The 18630-nt window shown below is 40.4% G+C and overlaps 1 protein-coding gene across 5 annotated transcripts in view; it reads right to left on the bottom strand.

Annotated features, from left to right (window-relative positions):
* Nucleotides 1-15985, bottom strand: part of Mef2a (myocyte enhancer factor 2A) — a 132764-nt gene extending 116779 nt beyond the window's left edge. For 2 of the 5 annotated variants that reach the window (XM_059273105.1, XM_059273094.1), the window contains exon 1: nt 15801-15980. The gene's annotated coding sequence lies outside the window, so the exon portion shown is untranslated. Of the gene's footprint in view, nt 1-15800 lie in introns of all 5 variants that reach the window. The other 3 variants (XM_059273093.1, XM_059273095.1, XM_059273096.1) reach the window with 3 other exon arrangements.
* Between the last annotated feature and the right edge of the window lie 2645 nt (nt 15986-18630).

The raw sequence follows: 18630 nt of genomic DNA, 5'->3' as shown, positions 1-18630 counted from the left end.
ATTTTGACTCTTTTACTCAAAATCTCTGTGCAAAATATCTTTCGTACATGTTTAATTAAAAGAAAACAAACTTTCTCTCCTGCTCAAATATCAATGCCTCATGAAGCATCCCCCATTACCTGCATACCCTTCCTTCCTGAACTCTGTGACCCATCATAATGTCTAAGAATTACATGACACTTATCAGTAAAGCATAGTAACTAATAGAATTTACCTTTCCTACACCGCTACCTCTTAGTAGCAAAGAACTACATCATGTATGTTTCTATTCTAAATCAAAGCTATAAAAATGGTTAAGACCGTAGAAAAGGGTAAAGAATAAAGCCCATAAAAGGAGATGGGAACAAAATCAAAAGAAATCACCTTGGGGAACTTCAGACTTCAGCCAAAATACAAGAAGTTGGGGGAGAATCAATAAAAAATATTAATTTTGGCAAGTGTTCATCCAAAAGAACAATAAGGAAGAAAGAAATCCAAGATGTGCATTTTCCAGTGGACATGGATCTGGAACCATGCCCTGGAGCTGGATCTACTCCATGAATCTGTGTCCACATGGCCCACAAAAGATGTGCTCAAACTGCAGAAGTGGTGAGCCCATCTCACAAGAATGCCTGCAGTGCAATGCCTGCGTAAGAGTTACAGAAACCATAAAAACAAGTTAAAGCTTCTAAGTCAAGTTCCAATGACCAGCATATGGGAATACATACTGATTACATTTAAATAGCACTCAAAAGGCAGGTAGATAACTCTTAAGCAGTCACTAACATCAAAAGATTTTTATTTGTGTTATAAATTGGAGGCAATGTATAATGGGCAAGACCACAAAAAAACGAGAGAGGAAAAAAAAAAAGAGGTGGAAGGAGCATTATACCTTGATTTTCAAGGATTTAACATCAGAAGTTATCTTTTTGGAAAGTGCCACAGACTAGACTGCTGTAAGAATAAAAAGTACCACAGGGCACCCTTGGCTGAATATAACTCACATATATATTCATTGGTCCTATAACTCACATATTTGTAAAAAGTAAGGCATTTTCAATTTATACTATGGACATAAGCCTTTAAATTAACAACTTTGTCTTTTGTGGGTTTTTTTTGCTTTTTTTCAGGAAAAAAAGCATTATGATTCTAATAATAATCCAGAACTAGCATGCACATGCTTTGGGGCATGAATATCTAATTTTGATTTGTTTATTTCTCCTCCAAAACATTCTAGAGCCTCTAGCTAGTTCATCAATAGAAGGTGAATGCCCACGTCTCTTCCTAACAAAGCTTTATAGCACCTGACAGTATAAGTCGATGGAAATAGAGATTTCAGAGTGCAATGGTGGTAGTATAACTTATTCTAAAATATTACACTTAATTTTTTAATGGAAAGGAAAACGACACATCATAACTTGACAGAATGTTGTTCCTGAAGAACAGCTGTGAATGAAGGCATTATAGCCGAAACCCTTGCCCTTGATCTCTGGAGCTTCACACAGGCTTCAACACAATATAAAGCCTGGAGTTTCTTGTAAGAAAGTGCTCTGTGGAAAAGAGGCTAGGAAATGGACTCAAGGGCCATTCTCAAAGAACATCAAAAACACAAAAGCCATTCTAAATCAGACAGATTAGAACACAAAAGGAAAAAATTCCAAAATCCTGGTGTAACGAAGGAACAGGAGTCACTTAAGAGTCTAGGTGCCATGTAAAAAGACACTCTCAAGTACATAGTTCCCAGAGGAACAAGGGCAAAAATGAGGAAAGAAAAATGTATCATTGGAAATTGTATAATAAAGCAATATATTTTATGGGAAAATTCATGGCTGTACAAGACAAGAGAGAATCATAAAGTTGGAATTCTTACAACCCTTTTCCATTAAAACAGACAAAAATAAAAATATTACTGAAAGTAACAAAACAGTTCTACACTGTCAGTAGAGAAAATTATTACCCTATGAGCACTGTACAGTACCTCAAAACATGAAAAACTTAAAAATGAAGTCCAGAAAAATCACAAAACAGAATTTGATACATATCAAATAGGGAATACTTTCTCAACCCAAAACCAACACCTCGGAGAAGAAAAAAGTGATTGAACCAATACTCTAAACAGAATTAAGATCATACAAGCAAGCATTAGAGGATATGAAAGCCACCATGAATCAGAAATCTAAAATTAAAAACAAATAGATAAAATACATGAAGAAATCAAGGAAATAGCTGAAAGTTGGGAAGAAATACAAATCATTATGGAAATGCAGCACAAATACCAAGATGTAAAAGGGAAAATTGACTCAACAGTTACAACAGCTCACCACACATCTTATGAGACACATATATCCATATCTAGTATTTCATTTGATTTCTATAATTCTACCACTTCACAATAATTCACAAGCCACAATACTTGGAACATTTCATTCACATAAGCAATTTTTTTCATTGTAAAGTGTCATATTTTAGGTACTTATGTATTACTTAACTGAACATGGCTGAAATTAAATTATTTATCCTTTCTTTAATGTGTTGTTGGTAAACTTTCTGAGTGTTGTTTCCCTAACCTCGCTGATCCTATGAACCACATGGTTCTCTAATAGGAATACAAATGCTGTGTTACAAAACTGACTTGTGTGTGCATATGTGAGTCAGTGTACACACATATATTTACAGCACCATCTACCAAAGAAAAAAGGGAGAGAAGGAAGGGAGGAAAGGACGAAGAAAATAAGTAATAAATCTCACTGTATCAATGAACACATCAGTATCCAGACATGGGTTTCTAAATACCATCCGCCCAAACAGGAAGTCAAGGATCTCTAGAAATGATTCTAGAGTTGAGATGGGGAAATATAAAGCCTGGAGTTTCTTGTAAGAAAGTGTTCAGAAAGAATATGTGTTATATCAGTAGGACACATGAGAAGAGGAGCTTTTTAGTGGTCAAACCAGAACAATCTGAGCAACATGATTTACATCAGACTATAACCTACAAAATAACATGAGCATCTTTGAGTCTGTACTGGTAATCATGAACCAACATGTAAATGAAGGAAAAGGAATGCCTCTTCATTACAGAAGGTTATCAATTAATAAATGGTTAAGGGAGAAAAAAACTACAAAACCACCAAGAGGTAAATTCCACAGTGGTACATAGTGCTGTAAGTCCCATTGATAGATGCTAAAATGAATGGATGAGAGTGTGAAGAGATACTGGAAATTAGCAGAGCCTCAAAATATCTCCCTGAAGATATTTCCCAATTATAAAACTGTGACTTCACAGAAAAGACAGCAGACACCACCTTAATCAAGGGAACAGACTAGCATCACTGACATTATATACTCCGGATACAAAACATATCTCCTAACAGAATGCCATTACTTCAGAGACACTACTGCAAAAAATGCAAAATCCCTAATCTGAAGGAAGCATCAGTGAAACCTACACAGCAGGGCAATCTACAAAATAATGACAGTATCCCTTAAAAGCACCTTAAAAGTCTTATGGACAAGAATGAAGACAGGAGAGTTAAGGGGACCAAAGAGACATAAGGAACAAATGCAATGGAGTGGGATCCTAGAACAGAAAAGGGTTAGTAATAGACAAATTGATAAAAATTTAATAGGTTAGTGGTACCATATCACTATTATGTTCCTGGTTTTGATTGTTACACTATGGTTTTATAAGACATCCAACATTAAAGGAAGCTGCATGACACACAAACACTCTATTTTCTCAAGGTTTTTTTTTTCTCCTAACATTATTCCACAGTCAAATTGAGGTTGTCTATTAGTGGGAAGAACATTTTTAAAAAAAAAAAATACATTAGTCTAATTTATACAAAAACTAAGTAAATTAAGATAATTCCTATGATAATTCAAAATGATCTATCAATGGCACAGTACCCCATCACTTTGTTCCAATTCACACCCAATTTGTTATATTAGAAAAAATAAAAGAATAAATACACACAGAATGACTTTTGCTGGGGCATAAATGAGTATTGCAGAGTTCAATGTCATATACTGTCTGGTAATATGTATATCATTTTTAAAGTCCAAGTTAAAAATACGAACTATAAATAATGATTAGGAAGATACTAAGATGTTCACTGGTCCATTACATTATTCACCCCATTTTAAAATTTTAATTAAAATACAATTACATCATTTCCCCCACTTCCCTTTCCTCTCTTCAACACCTCTCTTTTCCCCTCCCTTTAGCCCCTTCCATTCCCCCTCTCAAATTCATGGCCTCTTTTTGATTATTATGCATAAATTATATACCTGTAAATATATAAAACATTTATCCCATCATCTGTAAATCTGATGTTTCACAATTATAGTCACTATTTAACATAAGTTTTAATAGCTGGAGCAATTTGGTCACTACTGAGTAGCCACTTTTAATGCCTAGGGCATTGCTTTGTTTGGAAAAAAGTCTTTATTGGAAGGAGTGTTTTGTTTTCACTTAGGATAATGCTGAAATTATAGCATAGAATTTTTCACTTCTATTTTCCAGAGCCAAACACTGAATACCTTGAGATTATCAAGACAGGGTCTCCTGCTTTGGGGCAGACAAACCCTCAGAATTTTTTTCCCTAATAGGTAAGTCCTTTCACTTCCCTAACCACTTCATATCTCCGTTTCCATTCCTCTTCCAACACCCATTATAGGACAAAATTCCTAAGCCATATCATTACCAAGATCTGTAGTACTTCTGGTAGTAATGTCATAGATTACACTGACTACATTCTTCTAGGGCATATCTGAAATCTGCTCTTCCTTCTGTACTTCCTCTATCAGTTAGTAGTCCATTCCTTCCACAATTGCCGACACACAAACTTTATTATACACTCCATCACTGATTCCTTTAGGCCTACTTCTATATATCAAATACATCTATTTCTTTAATCCTCTCCCCACTACTGTTATCCAAGCTACTGCGCCCTTTTCAGGTTTAAACCTCCTAATTATTCTCTCTGACCACCAAACTCAACCATTTCAAATGTTGAGATAAGTTTCCACAGTGCAACTAGATCATGTCACCATCACCCCTACCCCCAGCCCCAAATGCTGGGGACCAAACCCAGGGCTTTGTACATTCTCTACTCGGACAGAGCTCTAGACCAGTCCCACAAACATTGCTTTTTTGACTCATTTCTTCCTGGGCTTAAGATGTGTCAATTTTCATTGGATAAAGTACAAATACCTTAACAAAGCTTAAAGGTTTTTCATAACCTGATCTCAATTTAACCTTAGCTTCTACTACTATTTGGTGGACGTCCTGTCTTCCACTTCCTACTCAATCATAAAGTACTCTCAAGTTTCTTTAAAGCAATCTGGTTCTAGTCAGCTCTATTCTCCCTCTTCACATTTTTGGTTCTGTTTTTCTTGAAGGATGGTGTATCTTTATTAAGAAGGTTCATAATGGGTGGGGCCTTGTGAAATTCCCCTTCCATGTTAAGTATGTCTATTGGTTTTGTACTTCTTTGGATCTTGCTTAGGTAGTCATGTTGGTAAGGTATCATGGGTGTACCTTCCCTGTCCTGTCTTGGAGACACACAGCAGACTTCCTGGTCCTCTGGCTCTTACAAAGTTTCTGCCCACTCTTCCTAGATGTTCCCTGAGCCTTGGGTGCAAGAGTTGTGTTGAAGAGGTATCAATTAGGCTTTAATTCATATATCAATTCCTTGGAGCTAAGTAGTCCTGGCTTCTGAAACTAGGTTAACTGCTCCTACTATGTGTTTCTACAAAATTCCACACTGCATGTGTTAAACACATCAAAATCAAGCAACCAACCAAAGCAGAATACAAACACATGTTATCTCCGACACTCTCAAGTTAACTATAAAAGACAAGCCTTATTCACATATATTCCCCAGCACCTCAATGAAACAGATAAATAAGGTACTGAAAACTAAAGTAAAATTACCAAAGAAACCGAATGGTTAGAAAAATAACTCTAACTCTGAATCCTAGCTCAAGAGCAAATATTCTTTGCACCATACATTGTGGCACTTAATTTTACTTCCATAAAAAAAATGTAATGTCTATTAGGTATACAATATGTGACAAAATTAATAAAGATTTAGATGTAATCTCATTTTATAACTTTGTAAAAAGCAAAGCATTATAGCAACAATGTCAATATTACACACTGGTGTTCATTAATTATATATATATTTTTTTAAATTAAATTCCACAAGTTTTTATTGTTTGTTTTTGCTTTATTTTGTTTTGATTTTTTTTGTTTTTTGTTTTTTTGAGACAGGGTTTCTCTGTGTAGCCTTGTCTGTCCTGGGACTCGTTCTGTAGATCAGGCTGGACTCGAACTCACAAAGATCCACCTGCCTCTGCCTCCTGAGTGCTGGGATTAAAGGTGTGTGCCACCACTGCCCATAATTATATATTTTAATCACAAGAGATGGTTTAAAAGTGAAAAAATTTAGTTTATCATTTATTCTAATAAAGCAAAGTTATAAAACTAAACATGAATTAGTAACTCACTTAAAAGAACAGATTCCACAAAATTTAAACAACATCAGACTATTAATTTTGATATGAGACAACACTGATTCATTTTGATTATATATTATAAGCATATGGCTAACTATCATGTTCAAAATATTATAAAACACACTTATTGAGCATATACAGACTTATAAAATAGAATTCCTACTCCCATGAAACTCAGAATACAATTTGGAAAACAAGGACCAACCACTGAAGAATTAAGTAGAAGAATCAGTGCAAAGAGTCAGGCATTACGTGAGATTGTTAACATTTCAAAGGACTGGATATTTAGCTTTAGTGACAGCAATGGCCTGCTACAGATAGGCCCCTGGACTTGATGGTGGAGAAGGGTACTTTCTTCTCCTGAGTTTTGGGAATGTAAAGACAAACTACAATCTACCACCTGAGGAACCAACATTAAGTTGAACATTTCTTAGCTTGACAAGTTAAAAGGACCCTAAAACAATGCAACTTTGATGACATTATCTACTGTCCAGTTCTCTGTTTTTTAAACTCTTATTCACTTAAAGGGACGGAGGAGAGGTGTAGCTGACAAGAGGGCTCAGCACTGGCTACTCTTCCAGAGACCATGGTTCAATTTCCAATACTCACATAGTGGCTCACAACTGTCTGTAACTACCCTTCTGGGGGATCCAAAGTCCTCTTCCAGCCTCTGTGGGCACCAGGCACTCAAGTGATACAAAGATACACATGCAGGTAAAACACTCAGACATATAAAATACTTTAATTAAAAAAAAATCATGTTATAGCTAATTCTAGAATAGCAGCAAGAAAATCCTAAGATTAGCCCAGACTATCTTACTGTTCTACAAAATAAAGAGTGATCCAAAAATAATGAGAACTTGTCAAAACAAGCAATGAGTAAAGCCAAAGAGTTACCACTGACCAAATGTGGGTTAATTTGAAATGTTTTTCAAAATGAGTTAAGGACAATAATAGAGAACAACCCTATATGATTAAAAAAAGAACCTATGAGTTCATATTGGTCCAATGAAACAGGGGAGAAAGAAAATCCCTTCACAACAGAATGGAGTACTCACCAAATAGTGTAAAAGAAGTGGGAGAGCCGGGCAGTGGCGGCACACGCCTTTAATCCCAGCACTCTGGGAGGCAGAGCCAGGAGGATCTCTGTGAGTTCGAGGCCAGCCTGGTCTACAGAGCGAGATCCAGGACAGTCACCAAAACTACACAGAGAAACCCTGTCTCAAAAAAACAAAAAGAGGAAGGAGAAGGAGGAGGAGGAGGAGGAGGAGGAGGAGGAGGAGGAAGAGGAAAAACACCATCTGCAATCACTGTGTGTGTACCTGACCCAAGCAAGCATCACTACGAACACCAAAACCATTACCTGAACATTTTTGGGTAAACTGAAACAGATGCTTCAATAACAACAAAGGAGATGGTGACACGTTTTATAATAGAAAAAACTGGCAGGCAAAACTTTCACTGAGCTATCACAGTAAACAGCACAAGCATTATCAGGCTGACATTAAACTACCTCCAGATGTGATGAAGCACGTCTCCTCACTTAACATGGAATTATGCCACAAAGACATTACCTGAATGCAATTATAAAGAAGCAAAAGAAGAAATCTTAACTGACCGACAATCCTATCAAAATAAAGACCCTACATTCTTTAAAACTATTAACGTTAGGAAAGACCAAAAATGGTTGAACTGTTTCAGATTTAAACAGTCCAAGCGCTATAACAACTAAATACAACACATAATATCAGAATGAAAAATGTTATTAAAAATATTACTGGCATAGCTGGAGACTATCTGAATATGAACTGTATCAAATAATAATATCAACATTAAATTTCTTACACCTACCATAGAGTGGTTATGGAAGAACGTGTCCCAGTTACTAAAAGGCACTAGATGAAGCATTTAGGAGGAAAGGATCACAATGTGTAACTTACTCTCAAGCAATTCAATAATAAAAATAATAGAAAGAGGAAGAAGAAAAGGGGAGGGTTAAAAAAAGAGAAGAGGAAAAGGAGAGCTGCACAGCAGGTTCCTGACAGTGTATGTTAATAGCGTATGTTTCTTATGTGGTTTCCTTGTTAGCAATGCACACACACATTCATGCAGCATTTCCAGCCACTACTACACAGGCACCTGTATGTTTGGTCTTAGCTGTGTTTCTGATCTTAAACAAACATGCATCCCTTGGCATCCTCCAGAAGATGTAATCAGGGAGCTTTAAACTGTAAATAAGGTAATAATGTTTCTAGAATCTGTGGTCACTCTGCAAACACAAAGAGTAACAAAAAAAGAAAGTAATAAAGCAAATATGGCAAATGTTGATAACTGGCCAATTTAGATGACAGGTTATTGCAGTACTCTTTACTTTCTCAAAGCTGGAATTTTTTCCAAAATTATTTTTTTAAGTCTTCTGTCAATACTAAAATTTTACATTTGGGAAAATTAAGTCATATCTGAAAGGAAAAACTTAACCACTAGCTTCTTCACATCCTTTCATAATCCACGTGATCAAATTAAATCTACCACCATTAACAAAAAATGTCTTCAGTATCAAAACAAACAGTATGCTAAAGCAGTACCCAATTTGCAAAAGCCCACTTCTAAGTCAACTGTTTATCATGTGGAATGATTTTCACTATTACAAATGATGGGCAGGTTCCTAGTGTTGACCACAAGTTTCAAGTTTTTCCTTAGCAATACAGGTGAACTAGTAGTGTGTTTCTTGAATACTGTGTTAAATTGGAACCTTTCTGAAATAATGTGAAGTTAGCTGGATAAACTGAAAGGAGAGAATGGAAGCAAGGAGAATTTGGGTGAGTAAGAACAATAAGATTATACATTTCAAAACAGAAACACATACATCCTTTAGTCAGCAGGGCTACCATCACACTATGAGAAGGCAAACTGACTCTCAGGAAATGCCACTGGTCCTCAAGAGCTCTCAAATCCCTTCCTTTATAATAATGATGAAAATATGCTAATACTTACAGAAAATGCATGTTAGGGTTTATGATCTAGAAAGTAAAATTTTAAAAATTGGAGTTGAGAAAATGGGATGTCAGTTATTTCAAATGATTAGAGCAACCAACTTCAACATTTCCTCAGAATTCACTCCTTATCAATAAATAGGATGGTAGATATAGACATAGGTAAGCTGGTTTCTGATCTAGCAGGAGAGTGGCATCAGTTACAATACCCCAAACTGAGATTTATTCTACAAATAATAATAATAATAATCCAGTGCTTTGGAAAGCATACAAGAACAGAGAAAAAAACTCATCAAGAGAGATTAAAGCTGGGATCATGGATGAGATAACATTTGAACTAGAACTTAAAAGGGTAAGTAGTTCAGGAAGTCTATAAGCAAGGCAACATTTCAACCACCAGAGAAAACGTGAACAAAGATACAGAAACACTCATTCCAATACTCAGTATCTTCTAAGTGCAGGCAGTGTACTGTTAATGACTGACAAGACCTCGCTGCCTTTGTGGAATGCATATTCAGATAATGGAAAAAGACCACAACTAGGGAAAAAAACTAAACAAATCAGACTACACAGAAATGTCTTAAAGGAAATAATCCATGTGTGAGTGTCCTGGTTAATTTTGGGGGGGCCGTGGGGGTCAATTTGACACTAGCTTGTTCGTTAAAAAGAACTTCAATTGAGAAAATGTCTTCATCAGATTGTGAAGTATTTTCTTGATTAATGGTTAATGGAGTTAGTGGTGCCACCCCTGAACGAGTGAACAATGTTGTATAAGAAAGCAGGGTGTGCAAGCCACGGACAGCATTCCTCTGTGGCTTCTGCTTCAGTTCCTGCCTCCAAGTTCCTGCCTTGAGTTCCAAGCACTTGAGGGATGGAGGCTAGAGGATCAGGAACTCAAAGTCATCCTCCGCTACATAGCAAGTTCAAGACCAGCCTAGGCTTGTCTCAAAAAGAGGAAGTAGGTGTGAAGGTGGGAGAGCTCACAGGAGACTACTGGAGTAAATTACATAAAAGACAGTAACTTAAAATAAAGAAGCAATAGAGAATAAAAGATGTAAAGACAAATTGCGAAGAACGGGACTTGTGGATGAATTAGATTTAAGAATGAAACAAGAATATTTTATTTCTGGCTTGAATGAAGTCATGTACTAAGGTGAGAAAAGCCATTAGAAACACAAGATCATGGAAGGAAGAGAAAAAAAATAGTGGAGAGGAAAATCTAGCTGTATTCTAGTCATATTATGTTTGAGATTCCAAACGGATGTCTAGGTAGACAGCAAGCTCAGGAGAATACTAATCTAGAAAGTTAAAAAGCAGGAGTCATCACCTTGAAAACACATGGCTATTTCAGTGAAGAGCACACAGCTGGTCTAGGCTAAGGCAGGAAAGCAAAGGTTAATGGCTGACAGTGAGTCTGGAAAGACTGAAATGGAACGATCTTAGGAGGTGAGCCATTGACTAACTGCAGCTACAGTAATAGAACAGCAACAGTACAGGAAAAATTACTGAACATTATGTGATCAGTCATTCTACTATACACACACCTTACAGAATCCTCTCAACAATTCTATGGAGTCAATGTTATGATCGGAATTTCACACAATGAACAGGCCTCAAACAGACAGAGGACTTCACAAAGAACACTAGGTAGAGTGGTTATTTTCACTCACCAGTCTGATTTTAGAGGGCTATCTCTTAACCTTGTCTTACAGCCCCTCTACTTATCTTTTATATGCCTTCAAAGTTTTTGTTTCTGTTTTTGATTTTAAATGAACTGGCATGTAGGGCTGAAGATGGCTCAGTTGTTAAATACACTTATTGCTCTTTCAGAGGATCCTTTCCTGTTCCCAGCATCCACATGGTGGCCCACAACCATCCTTAACACCAATTCCAGAGAATCCAACACCCTCTTCAACCTCTGTGGATACAAGGTACATATGGTATACATACATATGCAGGCAAAATACACACATAAAATAAATTTTAAAAAAGAGAGATATGACATATTGGTCTGAATTTTAGAAATACAATTCTAATCTTACATAGCAGATAAACTTCTAAGAGTAAAGACCAAAGGTGAGACAAGCAAATACGACATTATGCAATGCCAGAGCACCTTGTTTTTTTTTTAAAAAAAAAAAAAAAACATACAAGTTACAAGTTATCTTACCAGGCCAAACAGAAAGTAGCTCTTTGCTCTAAGAGTCACAAGTCATATCTCAAACAAATCCAAGCCAAACTGCATGTGCATGCGCTAGTCACAAAAACAACAAGGAGAAAAGGACCCGCACATAGAACACAAACTCAACATCCATTACTGAAAACATTTCTCAAAGCATAAAACTTTTGTGAATTTCTTAAAATTCCACAAAGTCCATATTTCTGCATAGAAAATAAAAATAATATTAATCCAACACAGCCATTAAAAGATGTGCCTTAAAGGGCTGGACGCGGCTGCCTCACATGAATAATACCCGGGTTTGATCCTTGGTCATGTAAGAAAAGATATGCCTTGACTGGTATTTGTTAGAAATGTGATTAATGTCTGTTTTTCACCTATATTAGAAAGTGCTCTCTGGTTTCTGCACCACCAAGTGCTAACTAATGGAATTAAATTACCTAACACTATACAATACTGTATAAATATGGTGTTCGATATCACACACACAGTCTAATGTTTTAAACTTTAGATACTTGTGATTTCACCTTCAGTTGCTATTAAGATACTCAATATTAAAATTACATGTGGTATTTATCAACTAGATCCAGTTAATACAAATATTGCTGGTCTGTAAAAATTAATATAAACATATCTATTAAATTAAATCCTATTAAACAAAGCCTATGCTATAACATAAGACTTTCAAGTGAACAAATGAGCTTATACTATTTAATTATAATAAAATAAACAGAGGATGCATTAATCATATGGTACACAGATAAAGTAGATGAAATCATTTAGATTCACAGACCAGGCAAAATGAAGTATGAAAAATATCAGAGATTATTTACTAATGAAAAGCTATTTCAAGTATATTTATTATAGGTAGGTTGAACAAATACTTTTTTTCTAAATTCAAATGTTAAAGACATTGAAAAGAACTCTCATAAGAAATGCAAGACATTAATTCACTGAAGAATTGGAAAACTACTTATATTCAAATCTAATTCTAGAATAATTGGGGTAGAGTTGAGACTAGAAACAAGTCACAATCACAGATCAAAAATCTAAAGTCAAAGAGTCAAAGTAAACATTTTATGTACGATCTGAGAGCAAACAGACACTGGCACCGGGATATTTTCTCAAACTACACACATGAGCCTTCTCCTATACCAAGTCCTTCGTGTCACAAATACTAAGCACTCTCACACAAACGTACATATATAATCTTCATAGGAAAAGATACATGGAAGGAAGGAGACAGAGTAACATGCATGTTTGTACATCAAGGCTCAAGCAGTGAGCTCTGAACTCATCTCATTTAAATTCTAATGCCATGGGACAGGTGGCACTATTCTTTTCCACTTTACTGATGCTAGTTCATTAATTTTGTCAGTAGTAAAGTTAGCATCTAAATCAAGATCTGACTAAAAAAAAGTCAAAGAGCCTTCCTTCAAGGCTTGCAAATCAGAATCCTTACATGAGATTACCTAGCTTAAAAATTCATTCAATTCTCCTATTTACTTTTCTTTAACTACTTAAACTGGAGAAGGCATTCAGTTCTCAATTTATGAAGAACACATTTAGAAATCTTTTTAATCTCGTAAAAAGGCAACAGTGATCATTTCAATACACAAAACAGTATTCTCATGGCCCCTTCACTGATAAAAAAGCTTACACTAGACTTTGTAGCATTCCAATGAACCACGAGTTTATCTCTAAAGGGGGAGATATGATATGATAAGACAGAATGTTTGAAATTTAAATACCTCAGAACATCCATGATTTTCATCACTATATGTTACAATGAATTTCTCTTCTTACCAGACTAAAAGATGCAAGAGGAAAACTGACCATTTTCCAAGTGGACTAACAAGCATGCTACTTCCAAAAAAAAAAAAATTGATTGCGGACCCCTCCTGAATCAGAACACAGTCTACTAAGATTTAACTATACTAGCAAACTTGACCTTCGAATACAAAGCTATAGTGAAAAAATACACAATCAGTATTTGAAACAATTCAACATTTAAAAAAATTGTATTTCCAATTACATTTACCAAAACCAAACAAAACATCTTTGTCACATATACCTGTTGCGGAAACATAAACTATAGAGAATTAAATTACTCTTAAGGCATAATTCAACATGCTAAATTACAATCATTTTTAAGCCTCAGCTCTTCCTTCTTTTGATCACCCTTCAATTCTTCAATTTAATATCTTATAAGAAGAGGTAAGTGCAATTTTACCTTCATGAAAGACTGATTTTATGTCTAACAAAGTATGAATTGAAGGAAATGGTAAGTACAGTTGTATTTGGAGAGGTCACCATTCTTCACAAGCATCGACTGTCTCAGTACATACATATTTTTCGACACATTCTTGCAATGAGAATTATTAGAGTCGTCTGCCAGCACGAAAATAGCCAGATTTAGCTCTTTGCTTTCACTATTTTAACATTATCCTCTCAACTTTTGCAACAATATGCACTGAGAATTAAAAGTAATTCCAGTTCAGTCAATCCACAACAAATACTAATTTTATGTCTTATAGACATACAGATATGTTCCAGTAAACACTCCATTTGTATAACATTACATTTACTATCATTTAAATCATCTTTGGGGGAACTTGTCTCCCCTAAAAGTTGCCATTTATAAGAAAAGAAATAGGCAGAGCTCTCCAAAAATATACAAAAACAAGACAAAAGTGAATATACAAGTGTCATAATAACATAATAGTTGCTTCATCCTTATTTCCTAAATTCACACTAAAAGAAATGTCGTTTTAGTATGTTTGAAAAAAAAAAAAACACTACTTTGTTTACCTTTTCCAAAGACTGTTCAAGTACTGCCAAGGTAACATAGATTTTAAAACTGACAACTAGACTACTTAGCAGTTGCCAAAACAACGCAGCCGGATTCTTAAAGGGAAAGTACTCTTGTGTAATATACACCTAATTACTGCTTTAGACAACCTCGCTGTCACACGGTAATGGATGATACAAGACATAAGGGAAACACACTACGCTACAAACTTGGAAACGGTTATACAATATTAGTTTTAAAATACGTATACCGTTGTCAACACATCACAGCGGGTCTTCAAGATAACTGCAGTTACGGGAATCCCAATTTCATAGTAAACTAACATACAGGTTAATGCAACATACAGGTTGTATTCAATCTACACACGGTTCTCTACTGGATCATGACAGCCTAGCTTCAGAGTTTAGGAGTCTATTTAAGGTCTGAGCAAGAATTTAACAGTTACACTTTGACGAGGGAGAGGGAGGAAATGCTGATTCAAAAAGGCTCACCTTTCCCAAACTTGTCTTCATTTATCACCTATCTGCAATCCTCAACTGTCCAAACACAGATGACATCCGACCCAAAGGCAAAGTTTCCGTCTCACCACGCGCCCCCCGCGGGCAGGGAAGCGGGTCCCTTCTGCAACCCCCAAATCCCCGAGACCTTTCCCCGCACCCGCAGGTGCTCGGAGCCCGCCGCCTCCCGGGCTAGCCCCAGACACACACACACCCTGCCACCGACATCTCCACGGCAGAGTTCAGACCCCTACCTCCCGCCCCAGCGAACCAACCTTTCCCCGAAGCACAAGTGGGGGAACTTCAAGTGCGATCTCAGGGCCGCCCCCCCACCCCACCCCGCGCCCCGCTCGCACTGGAGGTCTAGCGCGCGGGAGGACCCCGCGGTTCGCGAAGCTGGAGAAATGGACCGAGCAGCGGCTCCGCGGCCCCCTGGGAACTCCGTCAACTTTCAGGGAGGAGCGGTGCGACGCGGCGGGGGCCCCCCGAGGTGGCGCGCTCCGGGAGGCGGCCCGCGACGGTCCCTCCCCACGGCCCCCCGCCGCCGCCACCGCCGCTGCCGCGCCCGCAGCCCCCGGGCCCGCCCCGGGGCACCCCGCCCCCACCGCGCGCCGCCGCGCCCCTCCGTTTTCCCGAGGGCCGCCCGGCCCCGCGCCCAGCCTCGCCCCGGTCCCCGGAGCCCCGCGGACACCCCTCCTCGGCCGTGCCGCTCCCCCCCCCCCCGCCGCAACCCCGCACCCCAGCGCCCCCCATCTCAGCGCGACCCGACCGACCCCCCTCCCCAGCCGCCGCCACATCCCCGCAGCCCATGGCCCCCTCACCGGGTCTCCGCTACAGCCGGCGGGCGCGCACACGCCGCAGCCCCAGCCCGGCCCGCCACAGCACTCCGCGCCGCCCGGAGCCGCCTCCTTCAGCCCGGGACTCGCCGGGACATCCGCGCACGGATCCCCACACCGGGGCTATTTTTAGGAGTCAGGCCCCGGCCAGACCGGAACTCGTTCTTCGCGGCGCGCGTGCGCACTGCGCGGCCGCCTTGGTGTCCCTCCGCCGGCCTTGCCTCTCCCTTCCTCTCGGCTTCCTCTCTTTCTTCCCTCTCCAGGTCCCCTCTCAGGGATGATTTCCCCTCTCGGTGGGTCCTGAAGGGTTTGGCATGGGCAAGGCGAGGGTGCAGGCAAGGAGAGTCGCGCCGTCTCTACAGCTACCGCCGGTTCCACAAGGGCATGGGGGGCGGACTATGTTTTTCCGGGTGGGTGAGACGACAGATCACCCGGCACAGGAAGGAGATGACGGCGGCTTGGCGCCGGGGCCGCAGGCTGGAGCGCTCTTCCCTCGGAAGGACCGTGTTCTCCTGGAAGGGATACTGGTCACTTGATGAGGGCCCGGGCGCCTCCCTGGGCGTGGCGGGCCGGCGGGCGGCGCGCCCCCCAGCGCCTCCTGGACCAGCCCGGGCCCACGGCTCCGGTGACGCGGCGCGTGACCGGTCCCCGCGCTCGGTCCACGGCCACAGCCGAGTCCTGGCCCCGCGGGACGGCGCAGACGCTCCGGGCCTCGGCCACCTCCTCGTCCTCGTGCGTGCCGGGCCTGCTCAGACGTCGGCCTGTCACGCCCTCACTGGGGTCAGGGCCACACCTGTGTCCCGGCCTGGACAGCAGCCGGGTCACCCCCCGCTGGGCTGGAAGCACAGTTGGACCCCGTCCCTGGCCACTCCGTCCCAGCGGGGGCTTGGAAAGCAAAAAGACACCTTGAGAAGGAAGCAGCCTGCCTATCTGGGCTCTGAATAATAGTATAGCTTTAGCGCTAAGCTGTATCTCACTTAATCCTCACATTCCCGATAAAATTAATCTCACCTTCTGTTCCCATTTGACAGATAAAGGGATATTAAGGACCACTCTGACCAGGCAGGGCCACTCAGGGAAGGCCAATGAAGACCTGAACTACTAACCACTTGGGGGACTGATTTTTTCTAAGGGGAAAAGATGGCATTGAGACAGTGGTTTGTTTTGTTAGGTTACTGATTTTGTCCAGAGAGGTCTTCTAAAAGTGAGCCTCTGCTGGTCTCCACCCCAGAAGTGGCCACCTCTGCAGAGGTCCTTAGCGTTGGAGAGCTTGTGTCCAAACCCAGAGGTGCCCATACAATGGACACAGACCCAAACGTGTATTTTCATTCGAAGACGAGAGGTTCGATCCTGTATTCAGGACTTTAAAACGAGTCACTGGGGTGGGTGAGCAGATGTACAGAGGAACTGGGAAGTTACAAAGGAAACTGGAGGCTTGCTGGCTTCCTCCCTCAAGGACAACAAGGCAATGTGCTGGGGACTGTCTAACACAAAGGCAGTACAGAGATACCAGATACCAGCCTCTCTACAGTATTCAGGGGAATTTGGTGCAGGGGGGTTGCAGGGAGCTGTTATCTTCCCTTCTAGACTGTCAGGCCCTTTGGAGGAAAAAGGCCCGAGTCCAGACTGCTGGGCGGATTTTAAAACACCCTGAATCTGGTGGAGAACAGCAAGATATGTGGAAATGCATGTGTTTTAACCTGCCAGAAGCTGCAGCAGCGGTACTCAGCACCTCTACTCCAGGAAAACAGGACTGCTTTGATGATTTCCTTCAAAACGAAGGGTAAAGGACTGAGGAATGGCTCCTCCTCACCAGCTTTTCACCTGGGCAGAGAAGGAAGGGCAGTGAGGACAAGTGGTTTGAAAAGGTGCTCGACTCTCTCAAAGCTCCCCCCCACCCCACCCCAGCTCTACCTTCCATGTGCAGTCCTCCTGGGACACACCAGACTCAACCCAGACTGCCCACCCACCGCCTGGTGGATGCCCCTGCTTTCGGTTCCCCTAGAAGCCAGGCAGAGAGCTTGGCCATAAGTGCAGCCAAGGCCAAAATGATTGCATAGTTTTAGAGAGAACCATTCTTCTTAGCAGCTCCTGCATCACAAAGCCATTGCCTAAGAATCAGGAGAGATAAGAGGATTAGAGGGAGATAGGGAAGAAGGAGAGAAGGGAAAAGAATACAGCCATTGTACAATGTACTACCAGAGCACGCTCAATTGTTAGCTATAGTTAAAGTAGGTATTTTGAGGAAGGCATTGATGCCTCTACAAATCTCCAAAGCCTGCACCTGAAGTCCAGTAGCCAGCAACTTCCAGCACTTAGCTTGGTGTGAACCATATCCCTAGCACTTCTGTGTGCTGCTGAGAAGCAGTGTTTGGTCCTCCTACTCTGTCTGGCTTCCTTAAAGCCACAGTGACCAGGCTCCAGGGGCTCAGCATTGCACTGGGCACTGGACAGGAGTAGAGAAGACCAGGCCTTTTTCCTCCCAACAGGCTGCTGGGTTATAGCGATGATCCAGCTTAAGACACAATCCAGCTTCTCAGTCACCTTGAAAGGGACTTCCTCCAGTGACAGCTCAGACAAGGAGTGTCTACAGAAGGAAGGCTTCTTCCAGGACACCATGCCCATAGTGAAGCTAGAGAATTAAAGGGGCCCTCTCATTAGCTCTTCCTATGAAGGCAAAAGAAACAGAATCCCTGGTCACCTGGTCAGTCTTTCTGCCTGTCATGCCACTGTCCCCACTCAGAAAACCTAACAGCACATCAGCCTGTTCCCCCATCTGAAGGGTAAACCTCTTTGGTATCTGGTAAGTCTCTGT

This window comes from Peromyscus eremicus, chromosome 1 (assembly GCF_949786415.1).
Source record: "Peromyscus eremicus chromosome 1, PerEre_H2_v1, whole genome shotgun sequence".
NCBI lineage: Eukaryota > Metazoa > Chordata > Mammalia > Rodentia > Cricetidae > Peromyscus > Peromyscus eremicus.
The sequence above is the reverse complement of the archived record's forward strand: the minus strand, read 5'-3'. Positions and strand labels throughout refer to the sequence as shown.